Source organism: Saccostrea cucullata, unplaced genomic scaffold (assembly GCF_032062105.1).
Source record: "Saccostrea cucullata isolate Sc308-1 unplaced genomic scaffold, CSIRO_AGI_Scuc_v1 ctg2603, whole genome shotgun sequence".
Lineage (NCBI taxonomy): Eukaryota > Metazoa > Mollusca > Bivalvia > Ostreida > Ostreidae > Saccostrea > Saccostrea cuccullata.
This window is the reverse complement of record NW_026921927.1, coordinates 659-14673: the sequence shown is the minus strand read 5'-3', so window position 1 is coordinate 14673 and position 14015 is coordinate 659. Positions and strand designations below refer to the sequence as shown.

The following is a 14015-nucleotide window of genomic DNA, read 5'->3' as shown; positions in this document are numbered from 1 at the left end:
ACATAAATGTAGGGAATTGATAGAAATGGAGAGATTTGAAGCAAAAAAAATATTTCTTTATTATACCTAAGGAATCACTGTCTAGTTTGGAGGGTATGCCAAGGCATCAACAATAGTTGGAAACATGGGATAATTTGCATAAAGGGCGAAGCCCGTTATGCTAAAATCATCCAATGTTTCCCATTATTGTTGATGTCCCTTGCATACTCTCCTAACTAGACAGTGATTCCTTATATTTCCATTTCATTGTAAATTAAAATTGTAGACTAAGACATTAAAAATGTAGACTAATAGATTTAAATTACATAAGGACTTCAATGCAAATTTCAATAGTTCTCGCACACTGACGTCAAACACAAAGGCAGCCGCACGAGATGTACATGCATATTTTGCCTCCTTAACGTCGGACACAGAGACAGATGCGGACGAGATTTGCATGCGTATTAGGCCTCCTTAGCTGCTGACCTATCGACCAGCCTAATGTACATTCCGGCAGAATTATCATTAAATAAACTCCCCAAACTTTCAAACAGTTATCACAGAGAAAAAAAATTATAAATAGAAATATTATTGCATAAACTGTTTACTTTAATCAATAGGTTATCTTTAATTTCATTACACTGTCAGCATCTCTGTAATGTGATTAAAACTGGTACATTATTTTTCTGAAGCAATTCTATTCGCCAAAAAAGATTATCATTTTAGTTTTGGGCTTGTATTGAGGTAGACATAAAACATATACATTTCAGTTGATAAATACTTGACAGTAAAGAACGTTTTCAGATAAGTTATCCCTGAATAAAACTTTATTTTGTTTTAGTCAGTGTGAAATAGATAGAGATAACCAACAATAGGACAAGCGCGTAACATGGTGGTCTCCCTGCTTTTCATAGACATACGCTTTCTTTAGGAAATGTTTATGAAAAGTCCACCCAATATTATCAAAATTAGTTATCAGATCCCCTCGCATAGTCGCTACAGTAACATCTAACAACAATCAAAAGAGGGTCATGTCAGAGGTCAAATTCTATCAACCAATCACATCGTCGCCTGCAAAATCATAGTATATTTGTTGACGAAATCGAAGTGAATAAGTCTAGAGTTGTTCCGAATTTGACCTCTGTAGCGAGTATGCGAGCGGATCTAACATCTTATTTTAATTAGATTGACAGTCCAGCCCAACCCTTGCCAACACACCAACAGTATTGTCAAATAATTCAGTGTTTGAGTATAAAAATTGGTACTAAGAGAAATTTGAACCTACATACCCCCTCCACTCCTTGCAATGCATAAAATTTTGGACATTTCCGCCTTCCATTTTGATTGTCAGGGTTAGGGTTAGGCCTAGAAAAAAAATTTGTTTGTTTCCGCTTTCCCGACCGACCCTAATTTATAGCGCCGACACTAAAAAAGTTTTTCGTGTTTTTCATGTGAATTTTATAATAATTTTGCGTTTTTGTCCGGTTAACAAACTTTGTACCGTGAATTGATGCTATTAAATGAAACGCTTTAAAGCACCAGTTTTGTCATCGGTGTAATGAGGACGCTTTGTTTATAATTTAACAAAATGGCGAAACACGTGGTAGCTCTAGAGTTAGAAAAATGTTCACATCAACCAGGGAAGAAATTGATTCGATCTTTTTCCTCGAGCCTGGGGCTCAGCTAGGTATTTGATGACCTCCATCAGTCGTGTAGCAAGGACAATAGCTTTCCTGTTTACTTTGGTAAAAACGTTGATGGTACCCTGACTGTAGGCGATTTAATAAACACAGTTTCGACTGTTGGGAACAAAAGCATAAGATTTGTTTGTAGTGACATTAACAATGCAGATATTTCTGCCTTCAAACAAGCAGCAGATTGTGCCACCAAATATGCAGTTAATGCCTTCCAGATTTTGATGTCAAAGGGCAGGGATTTTCCTGATAAAAAGGTTCACAGGTGAGTACTTGTACAAGTTTGTGTCTGTCTAGCACAGACTGACAAGTATTCCTTTAGGATAAGGGGAATATTTTTCTGTCAGTTCTGTTTTTTGTCTCGCCTCTTTTTTTTCTATCGTTTTCACTTGAAGAAAAAATAAATCCTATATTTTTTTTATTTTTATTGTAAAAGACATTCAAATATTTTAACCAGAAGTCTCTCTCGAGACGGAAGCTCTACTGGTTTGTATTAATAGCAAAGGAAGAGAAAAGTACTTAAGCAGTTGGGAATTGAATCTTTACAATAAATGGAATAATGATCCGTGATAAAGTCTCTTTATCTTCTTAGTGTAGTCTACTTGTGTGCCAAATTATATTGAAATCAGACCAAAACTGTACGAGGAGTAGCATTTTGAAACAATTTCACAGAAATTTCTATTTTTAGTTACCATGGCAACACCGTTTATCGAAATCAAAAACCGATACACAAAATTATGTATCGTAGTGTAGTCTACTTGTGTGTCAAGTAATACTGAAATCAGATCAAAACTGTAGGAGGAGTAGCATTTTGAGAGAATTTCACAGAAATTTCTATTTTTAGTTACCACGGCAACACCGTTTATTGAAATCAAAAACAGATACACAGAATTATGTATCTAAGTGTAGTAGACTTGTGTACCAAGTTATATTGAAATTAGACCAAAACTGTAGGAGGAGTAGCATTTTGAAAAATTGTATACAGATAGACAGACGGACGGACGGAAGCCGGACGCATTACTATCGCATAAGCTCTTCTGGTCTCTTACAAGTAGAGCTAAAAATGGCTACTGTCAAAATTAAACAGGTTGAGAATCATTTTTGCTATTTGTTGCAGAAGTTGATGGGTTTATCAATTGTCAGACTGTCAATACAAAGCACTAAATAAATTTTAAAATCATATATTTTTTGATTTTTGAACCTATTAATTTGTATTGAATCCATAATTATATTTTATACCAAGCTAGAAAAAATTGATGCCACACTTCGTGGACACATTAAACTATTATATATTAAAATATAAATATGAAACGGTTGGATAGTTGGATACATGTGTGCTGCAGTTTTTTAATTGTAGTTCTGGTGTTGCTGATGGTTTATGTAAGAAAGATTAGTTATCTAATGAACTGTTGTTGGAGTTCAATGAGAAGGAGTTTTCCAAAGAGCATTGCTAAAAGTGATGGGCAGTATTTCATCCAGGTTTATTAATATGAGAGTCGCCATTTAATAATATTATACTTCAATAGCATATTGCAAATTTTTGCATTTCAATTTCTTTATATAAAGTGTGTGCAAGCCAATTTAGACCAATGGTGACTTGAACCTCAGGCACATTTTATGTTTTATATTGTGTCTAAATAAACTAATTTAAATGGCTGTGGTACAGAATGTGGAACACATAATATTAAATGCAAAGCTTTACATAGTGCTTGTATCATACCTTTTCACTATAGTATGTTGCTTTATGACTCTGTGTCTCACTCACAAATTCTTAGTACACTATAGTATTCAAAATAGTTTAGAATGCTCTTTGCAATATATATTCCATATAAAACTGTATGCACTTTTAATATATTCTGTATTTATCTGTATTTGTGTGTTTGCATGTTTATAAATATATAATTTAGTATTTATACATGTAACATGTATATATGGCTTAATATATATTTTATATGAAAGCTTTAAACCTTTTAAATATTAAAAACAATTAATTTTAAATTTCATTTGTCCTTAATTCTTAATCATTTTTTCTAAATACAAATACCCTTCAAAATTTTTACTGTGCTATATATTTCATATTAAGTAATGTATTACATTTTCAGGTGCTGTGTAATGCTTTGTGGTACATCACAAATAATCATGACATCATCAATGAGGAGAGTCGGAGAAAGAATGTTCTATCCATTCCAAAGTGTTTCGAAAAGTACTAAAGCTACAACGACACCAAACGAAAAAAGATCAAGTCCGTAAGATTATCAGCTTCTTCTTTAGAAAGCCACAGCCAGGCCCTATACAGTATACTTCTGAAGCCAGTTGTCAAAAGCAGTCCACCGTGGTGTGAAATACATGATGACATTAAAGCTTTAGCAGATTGATTGTTTTTTTATAAGACTTTTTTGGACAGTAAAGCTGAGGAAATAAATAAAAATCACAATTTACTACACACTGTAAGAACAGTTGGGGAATTTACTTCTGTAGAGCACAGAAGAAGTTCTAAACCTTGTGATCTTATCAAGAAGTAAAAGTGGTTAGATGATGCATTGAGAGCAGGACGGGGAGAATTCCATGTTTTCTTTGAAGAAGATAAACACCTGGAACATCCATTTCAAAATAACATCCAAAGGTACAGATATTTCTCAGTGCTGCAGTTAACAGTACCAATAGATATGTATAAGTTTTGTCCCGGCGGTTCTATTGTGTCTACTGTGTGCATAGTTTTAGCTAGAGAAAACCGGTTAGAGTAGGAAATTCTTGTCATTGGGGCACGATTTGCACTGAAGAACAAACATCTTTTCAAAGAATATCATACCAGATCCATGCGAAAAGCCTTCAGGGAGAAGGTAAATAATATTACGCATTTATCTCCTGCAGTTCTAGATTTGATATATAAGGAACTTACCCTTGATGCCACTACTGCAGCACACCCAGATACTCAAGAGAGATTACGTTTGATATCCCTTGGGGAAACAGAACTTATTGCAGATCTTCGTCATTGTAATCCAGGGAAACCATCTGACAAGTTTGACGAGTTCTTTCAACATTTGTCATCAGTAGTTGAGGAAGCAACAGCAGCAGACGAGAGACGGCATTCAACTGCCCATCTCTCAGAATGGATATCTTTAGGTGACATGATGGATAGAGCTATTGAAAGATGCCCAGAAAATACATTGATCCCATCAAAATCACTTGTAAGTCTTCAGTTTGCACCCAGAAATCCGTATGCTAAAACAGTCTGGTCATACACATCCAAGATCGAAGTTCAGTATAAAATTCAGAAAAGACAATTAAGAGCATGTCATCCAGATGAACATTACTGCAATACTGTTTTTAAGTACCAAAAGGAACGCGCAATTGAGCTGAATAATGATGATGATGTCAACGTTGTTTTCTTTAGTTGAGACGACAAAGCCAAAGTGCCACTTGGAGAACCAGGCTTTGCTATTAGTACAGGCGTTAGAGGGAAAAAAATCTATTGCACCAATGTCAACAATTCTGGTGGCAGGCGATCATGATATGTCCAAGTCCAGCCTTACACCGTCAGTCTACCTACAAATGGATATACCAAGATCTACAGATGACTCTTGTCCGAGGGCAAGTCATTGTAACTGTGAATGATTCAGTATTCCAAACATCTACTCCATTCAGACATGCTGTTTCGCTGTCAAAGCTTCTCAAAGGAAAAGATCAAGTGAATGTTCTGCTCAAGTACTCTGATGGAGGAGTAGACCACCGGAATACTCTGGAGAGTGTTAAATGTGCGCATATATGTTTGTTTCTGGAATTAAACCTTGATATGTTAATTCTGTATAGGTGCACTCCTGGCCATAGTTGGCGAAATCCGGCTGAAAGAGTAATGTCGATTCTTAATTTGGGTTTGCAGAACTGCTCATTGAAAAGAGAGAGACTTGATGACAGTGATGAAGCGCTGTTTAAAAAATGTGGCAGCATGGCAGAGATAAGACAGTTATCAGTGAAAGAAGCTCATTTAAAGGAGTCCTACAAGGCATCAGTTGAGCCGGTTCAGTCCCTTATTCAGAGTAGATTTAGACGGCTGAAGCTGAATAATACGGCAATTGAAACGAAAGATCCAGTATCTGATGAGGTAATTGATCTGTTTAAGAGACACTTACGTGAAAAGTTTCCAGAGATGAACTTGGAAAAACTGCAAAAGTCAATACAGGCAAAGTCAAGTCATACAAAATATGGAAAGAACAACACTGCCAATAATTTTTCATGTATAGCACCAAAAACATCTTTAAATGAATCATTGGTAAATGAAAAATAAAACAATAATTTTTTTAAAGCTTTTGTATTATTTTCTTTTCTTTTCAACATTGAACTTATTGCATTTATATAATAAGTACTTTAATTAAACCAAAATAGTATATACAAAATACTATTATTTGATGTAAATACAAAAGATTTTTTAAAATAGAGATTGTCACTGGGTCATATTCCTATATATGAAAAATTATTGTTTTATTTTTCATTTACCTATGATTCATTTAAAGATGTTTTTGGTACTATACATGTTATTCGCAGTGTGAAAAGGAAAAAAAAATTTAAAAATGCCTACCTACCTACCCTATTTTTTTTTTAGCCTGAAAGCGGAAACAAAGTTTACATATTTTTTTTCTAGGCCTTAGTTGATTATTTTCCCTTTGGTTGCCCCCTATCACTTTCAAAATTGGAACCACGCCATTGAGGACAAAAGTCTATTCAACAGTAAATATGTTTATCCATGCATCTGTCAGTACTATTAATACATGGCAAACTATACTAACTAGGCAGTGATTCCTTATATTTTCATTTCATTGTGAAATAAAATTGTAGTTAAGACTTTAAAAATGTAGGCACATATTTAAATTACACGAGGTCTCCCATGCAAATTTCAATAGCCCTTGTCAACTGACGTCAAACACAAAGTTAGCTGCTTGAGATTTACATGCATATTTGGTCTCCATAGCGTCAGACACATAGACACATTATCTCCTGACCTTTTTCAACCTGCCTTGTTTGCATTCTGGTAGAATTATCAAGAAGTCAACTCCGCTTACTTTCAAAGAGTAATCACAGTGAAAAAAAATAAGATTTTAAAATATTTATTTCAAAATATTGTGATCTTTGAAAGTTTGATTTTCAATAGAATATATCATCTACCACCCTTTTTCGCGAGCTAGAAATAAGGATAATTTACTATTAAGCGCTGGCATTTAAACAATTCATCAATTACCATTAAACTGTTCTTTGTATTAAACAACGATGTTAGGGCCAAATTGCCATTAATATTGAATTAAATAGGTGCAAAATGTAGGCGGAAATCGAGAGTTAGCATGCGTATTTGAAAAAAGTTTTTGTAGGGAAAAAGGCTAAAGCCTTGATGTATGATTAAATAGAAAATAGCCTACGTTTAGTTCCTTATGACAAATTAGGTCAGTCATTTATTGAAGGCATGCTTAAAATAAAGAAAAGCATAAGATATTAAAATCGACCTTCTTCATAGTGTATACTTACACACAGTACAGTAGCAACAACGGACCGATGACACCGGACTGAATTTTCGAACATGTACCTTGTCATGACAGCGGACATAAATTATAATAAATCAAAATTTTCAGTGTTGAATTGTTCTATTTTTCTCTAACACACTGCTCAACGCGTTATCGGCTACTCGGCTGTTATTGGATAGTCGGTGCAAGAAAAAGCAATGTTTAGAAAATGTGGGTAATTTTAAATTTCATATTTAAACGACAAATTGTTTTTCAGCGAAAAAAGTTTGTGATCTTTGACGATAATTGATTAAACTTTCAGCAGCAGAAAGCACAAACCAAATCACTCTCTTTCAAAAGATCTTCGGCTCTTTCAAATGATATTTAATAAATATTTCGGTAAATGTCATCACATTTTAACTTTTGTAAAATTCAAAATGAGTTTATTCTATCAAACAGAGTGGTCTGTTTATTCTTTAGACAGTCATATACCTTTAGATCAGCAAATGGAGATTAAAAATGCAAATGAAGGCTAGTTAATAGTCATTAAATATGTCTCGGTAGTTGAAAATATGTTCAATCTTGATGTAGCCGGATTATTCGGTTTTTGATGGGTGTACAAATGTACTTAAACTCAGGTTAAAAAGTTTTTCTTTAGCTTTATAACATGTAGAAATACATTTGAAAAAAACATTATAATCTGCCAATCCTTGAAAAAAGCAAACACAATGTATTATAACTATTTTTTGAAAAAAGTTCTAGCTAGCCATTAAAGCTCGTTTGATAAAAATGTATATAAATGGAATTGATATTATAAATTTAGATGTATAACAGAACTACATGTACCTATACCTATGTATTCAATCATTTTTCTTGTTTTCCACAAGATGTTCCCTATAAGCTTCGGGCGGTTTCAGACGTAAATATCTATGTATGATTTATCATAACAATTGCTTTCGTCTCCCGATACACATTGTTTGTATAACATTATTTGAACAAAAAAAAAACAAGTTCAAATCCCTCATGGCCCCGGAGGACTAAAAGTTTTTTTTCACGTAATGCAAAAAGGTGCAGTTGATTGATTGTATACAGTTTAATGCCGATTCGGCAATTTTTCAGCCATGTTTCGGCGGAAAAAAGGTTGATTTAACGGCGCAATATTTTTTGCGCACTTTTGAGGAGAAATTCTCCACTTTCTAGCATTGGGCAATCAACTACCTTTCACTTCCTAATTCTAGACACCTTCTGTAGCCAGTATGTATATTTTATCCACCTCCCAACCATTTGTTGTTGTCTCTACAGGCAATAAACGTGCTTGAAGTGAATTTTCTGCAATCTAACATATAATTTCAATCAAGCGACTTTATCACTTGTAGTGAAGACCATAAAGGGTTGGGAGATGGATAAAATATACAGATTACTTAAATAATGTGCCTTGAATTAGGGAGTGAAAGATATACTAAGTAGTTACTAGCAATTGACCGATGCTGGAAAGTGGAGAAATTCTCCCCAAAAGAGCGCCAAAAAATATTGCGCCGTAAATTGCACCTTTTTGCATTACGAAAAAAACATTAATAACCAATAAATATTTTTATTTCAGTTTTAATATTTTATTCAATTACTTCAGTTTAAATTAAGAAACACGGTTTGTTTTAGTAAGGCTTGTATTTTCTATGGTCTCCCAGGTTTTATCCTGATATTTCATGACAGCAGTTAGAACAACACATTATTTTTGTTGGTTAATTTATTCAAGTACATGTAACAACAACAAACATATTGATCAAGCAAGTTTTCTGCACACACCCCCCCCCCCCAATAAAAAAAAAATAAAAAAGCATTTTTAGCTAAATGTTAAGAGTTACACAATTTGAAAATGTGTACCTTTTCTGTAGCGAGGAAAAAGATCAAAAAGATTTTTATAAACATTTGCTCAAGAGTTGGTGTTTAAAAATTAGGACTGCAAAGTAAAGACATAATAAAGCAGCCCTAGAGTAATAGCGATCAGACTGTGTTTCTTCGCACAGGCACCTGGAAAACAAAAATAATGAAATTATTTATAAATCAGCATCTACATGTAGAAAAAATATATACTCTCAAAAACAGCCACCAGTTTTATAAAACCCAAAGACTATAAATTTACTTCTTGGAAAATTTGAAACAAGTAGAATTTAAGACAATTTTTTTGAAAACCACACAATGTGTTCATTTTTCTTTTACAAAACAAAATGAAAAGTTTTCTAGGGTATGTACTTGAAATAAAACATGCCACAGTAAAAATCAAGATTTTGACCTTAACCTGTTCTTACATTCTTGGCCTGATAAGAAAACAAAATCCAGAACAAATGTTTACAGTAGAGAGATACATGTATTAGTTTCTCTAACTACATACCGCATTTATGCGCTTCTCGGATTTTTTTCATTTCCTTTTGAGTATGCGTGGCCTGACTGATAACGAGGCCAACGTCTACAACATGGGGATTTGCTTTGCAGTCGTCAAGTATATTGTTTAGGCATATCCCGTATTCTCTTGCAGCACTAGTTAACAGAAAAAAAAAACGTAATATTCTATTAAACCCAAGAATAATCGGTGCATATATGTTTTGTTCAATTGTTCTTTCTTTTAATTTTCTCTGTAAGCTTCAAGTTTTACTTTTAAGAATTACAAAGAAGACATGATATTTTAGATATTTATACCGATACAAGTTGAAAGTTAAGATGGTATATTAAGGACACGTAGTTATTTGTTTCGAAGATACCACGAAAAAAATGATCTTGTGAAAACGAGATATCTTATGTAAACGAGATATTATCATGTGAAAACGGCTTATTATCTTGTGAAACGAGATATTATCTTGCAAAAACGGATCCTCCAATCGATGTACACTAAATTCAAATTAATTTTATTTCTCTATTCGTCTTGTGGAGAAAATATTTATTTGACTCTGTTTAAAAATTATGAAATAGAATATAACCATTTTATCCTATTCAAAACTCGATTCAATGATAGTGATGATTTAAAGAACAATTTCAATAAAAGTAATCCGCTTAGTTTGACTGGAAAATGACCGAAACACCTACATGTAACTAACATCATAATTTATAACTGTATGTACTTGTCATTGCCCCAATTTATCTTATCTTAACTACTGACTAGACGTGATGGAAGTTGGTGTTTTACGACAAACCTGAAAGTTATCATGACTTGACGAGATAGTTATCTTGACCTGATGCCCTCTTATGTTGATATAAAATTATTTGGGTGGCATAAATATGCCACCATGCTATTAGTTAAGAAATAAACAACAATGTTAAAAACTTCTCTTGAAAATGAACTATAGTTGGTCACGTGATCAAATCCTGTGAAGCCCGAAGGTCTTCAAAGTAGATGTGATCACATACCAACTAAAAGATCATTTCCCAGTTAACTTTTTAACATTGTTGTTTATTACTTATATTTACATTTTAAAATGTATTAATTACACAAACGGGCCAACGTATCGCTATGTAGTGACGCCCAATAACCTAGAAGTTGGTCAAAATATAAACAGTAGGACGGACAACTTCGGAATGGACATTTTTCCGAACTTGCGCACCCTTTTCCTTTAAAGCTATCATCTTAAGGTTTTTTTTAAATGGTGGGGTTTTTATAATCAAATTGATTGATGAAAAAAAAAATTCAACATTTTCTGCTAGTTTTTGAGATATTTGAGTTCAAAAACAAAAATCCCATGGGGAAACATGAACTTAAAAATACCCCACAAAAAACCCCACAAAAACCCCATGGGGTTTATTTTTCACCCCATGGGGTTAAATAACCCATATTATTTTTCGTGGGGTTTTTTAACCCACGTCTCACTAAAAATAAAATATGGGGTTTATTATCCCATAATATTTTATGTGGGGTAAAAAAAACCCATATTATTTCTCTTAATGCTTGTAATTATCAAGTGAGAATTATACAATAAATATTGTTTGGAGTTGCAACATAAATTAAGTACAATACATGTACATTTTTTTATCAACTTTGTAACAATTTAATTAATTAATTTTTTTTTCTTCAAATTCATTGATATACAGTACCTGGCCATAAGTGAGTCATAATTTTATTTTTACACTATATATTTCACTGAAAAACCTATTTTCATAAAAACTTGTTGTGAAGTCAATTTAGCTCAATTTTCATGATTTTTTCACTGAAACATGCAGAATTATTCAAATTTTCTTATCTTAAATGATAAACAAAATGATACTTAAACTATTGAGAATAAATCATAAAATATTGTCATGAAAAAATTTTCTAACCTCAAATTACTATTATTTCTTAACAAATTGAAGTCTTAAAATTTTTGTTTTGCACTTGACCTGTGATTTCACGGTAATGCATAAAGATAAAACTATTTTGAAATAATGTGAAGAAACTACAACAAATTCTGCATTTTATGGTGTTTTAGACATTAAAAAGAAACAATAAATGACACTGCAAGAATATTTTAGAAAAATGAAATATATAGTGGAAAAATAAAATTATGACTCACTTATGGCCAAGTACTGTACATTTATCACTGCATATGTAAATTAGACATGGCATAAGCATGATAAGAAGGGAATTAAATTATATTTTTTTGACTGACCCGTAAGTGAAAAAGTAAACAAATACGGATTAAAAGTTTGAAAGTTAGTCTAATATTCCAAGTGGGGGAGAGAAATGAATATAAAAAAAAGACATTGGAGTGGACCGGCAATTTCATCAGAAAAACAATGTAAAAAATAACGTGACTTTGTTTACGCTACCGTAGCTCACAGGTTATTGTTTTCACTATTTTACTGATAAAACTGCCGACTCCTTGAACACCGTTGATCGTGAATCAACTAGTAATGATAGTTGTTCTACTTACATCATGTACATGGAGTTTAGTTTGAGCTCTGCTGTTTGTAGCATAATGGACTTGATTCAAACAAAGACAAAAACTTCTCTACTTTTCAAAGAATGTTTTTGAAATTGATTGAAAGAGACCAAATCAAATCATGACTTGTTAGTCAGCCCGCGGGCTGACTAGTTATGGTACGAAGAACTTCAAATGCGCTTGCGCGTTTTGGAATTCTGGGAGGTAGTTCTGCAGCAAATCACTCTAGCTCAGTAAAATCAGTATAGATTAAACAAAGAAATCCCTTTTTAACACCGCGGTAATCTGGAAATTTAAATTCAACTTAAATAAGAAAGTCATTTATGCTTATTTATTTCTAGAACCTTTGTGTACAATCCTACTTCACAGTTTTTAAAACCTCGTTCGCAGTAATTAAACTGGTTCGCATCTGATCGTGAAATGTGTTCTACGCAGTTAAGCATACAGTTGTATGAATTCATATCGCACAGTGTTTGACGCGTGAATTGAAGGTCTTTTGGAAAGTATGTTGTAGTTATTTTATTTATGTATTTAAATCTACGACATAAACATTGGTTTAATAGAGATTTTGAAGTTATTCAGTTTTTATTAGTTTTACTTTCGTTTTCATTACATCATTTCGATCCCGATGCAAATTAGCGAACTGACTTGTTAGCGCATACAACGGATACTTCGAGAAGAGACACAACTGGCTGAGCTTGCTCGTTTGTAATGTCTCCCGCTGGAAGTGGAGGATATTATTTTATTTCGGTCTGCCTGCCCTTCCGTGCCCCTGTCTGTAGTTCTGTCTGTAACACTTTCAATTCCGTGAAATACCCGGGGGTATTTCGAGAAGCCCTTGAGCTTTTGTTGTGAAATTTTACACAACTTACTATGGAAAACCCCTCTTGATTTTGAGGTAAAAATGTAAATGGTCAAGGTAATGAAATCAAAATTATGTCTGTTTGAACACCTTTGTGTCCGTGCAATATCTCGATAAGCCCTTGAGCTTTAGAAATGAAATTTTATAGCACAACAACCTAATAGATGCTGAAAGGAAGACACCTATAGATTTATTATGACGTTCAAAGGTTAAGGTAATAAATTCACATATATATATCTGTGTGAGTGTGTGTAAAACTTTCATTTCCAGTCAATATCAAAAGAAACATTTTTGCGTTTTACAATCAAATTTTATACCATAACTCGATCCACCATATGGCCCCGTGACCCCCCCCCCTTTTTTTTTAGATCTGCGCAATCCATGCTTCTTTTCCTAAGTGGGAGACGCAGATTCTCTGAATTAGTTTGTTTAGTGAATGAAACTATTTACTAGTATGTTGTGGCAATCAGATTAATGGATTTATAGTTTTCTTAAGTTATAGAGGTTTGATAAATAAATTTGTTTACCAGTCATCGTGTTGTTTATTTTGTTTCAATTCTACTTTTTTTAAGTTTCAAGTTTAAATTCAGCTAGCTAGGTCAAATTAAAAGTAGTGATAGTTAACAAACTTAGATAAAAATATCCATGTCTTAAATAATGCAAAGAATAGGCTAAACAAAGCTTACATGTTACCTGTTTGAATGAAATTTTTCTAATTTAAAAGTACTAGAAAATGTACGTACTTGTTACATGTATTTAAGTGGCCCTTTATTGATATTCTCAATTAAGGGTTCAGTATGGCTGTTACTTTATCGCAGGGGCAAGGGTGTCTTTGTTGTCTTATACACACTTAGCACTGAGTGATTCAACCTGCAACATGACAAACTCTAACAGGGTGATAGTAAAGCTTACGAGGTTCCGTTTGGTGGCCGCGAGATTGTTAAAACTGCTATGTCCCCCTTCCTCATAAATTAAGCTCCTTTAGATCTGATGAGATTTGTTTATAATTTCATGGAATTATGTTTTGCGAAATTGAACTTAAATTTTTATTACACTATATCTGTCTTTTGATTAAGAGACAAAACAT

At 33.2% G+C, this 14015-nt stretch overlaps 1 pseudogene; it reads left to right on the top strand.

Annotated features, from left to right (window-relative positions):
- The first annotated feature begins 1567 nt into the window (after positions 1–1567).
- On the top strand, positions 1568–3883 carry LOC134260923 (uncharacterized; annotated as a pseudogene).
- The last annotated feature ends 10132 nt before the right edge of the window (positions 3884–14015 follow it).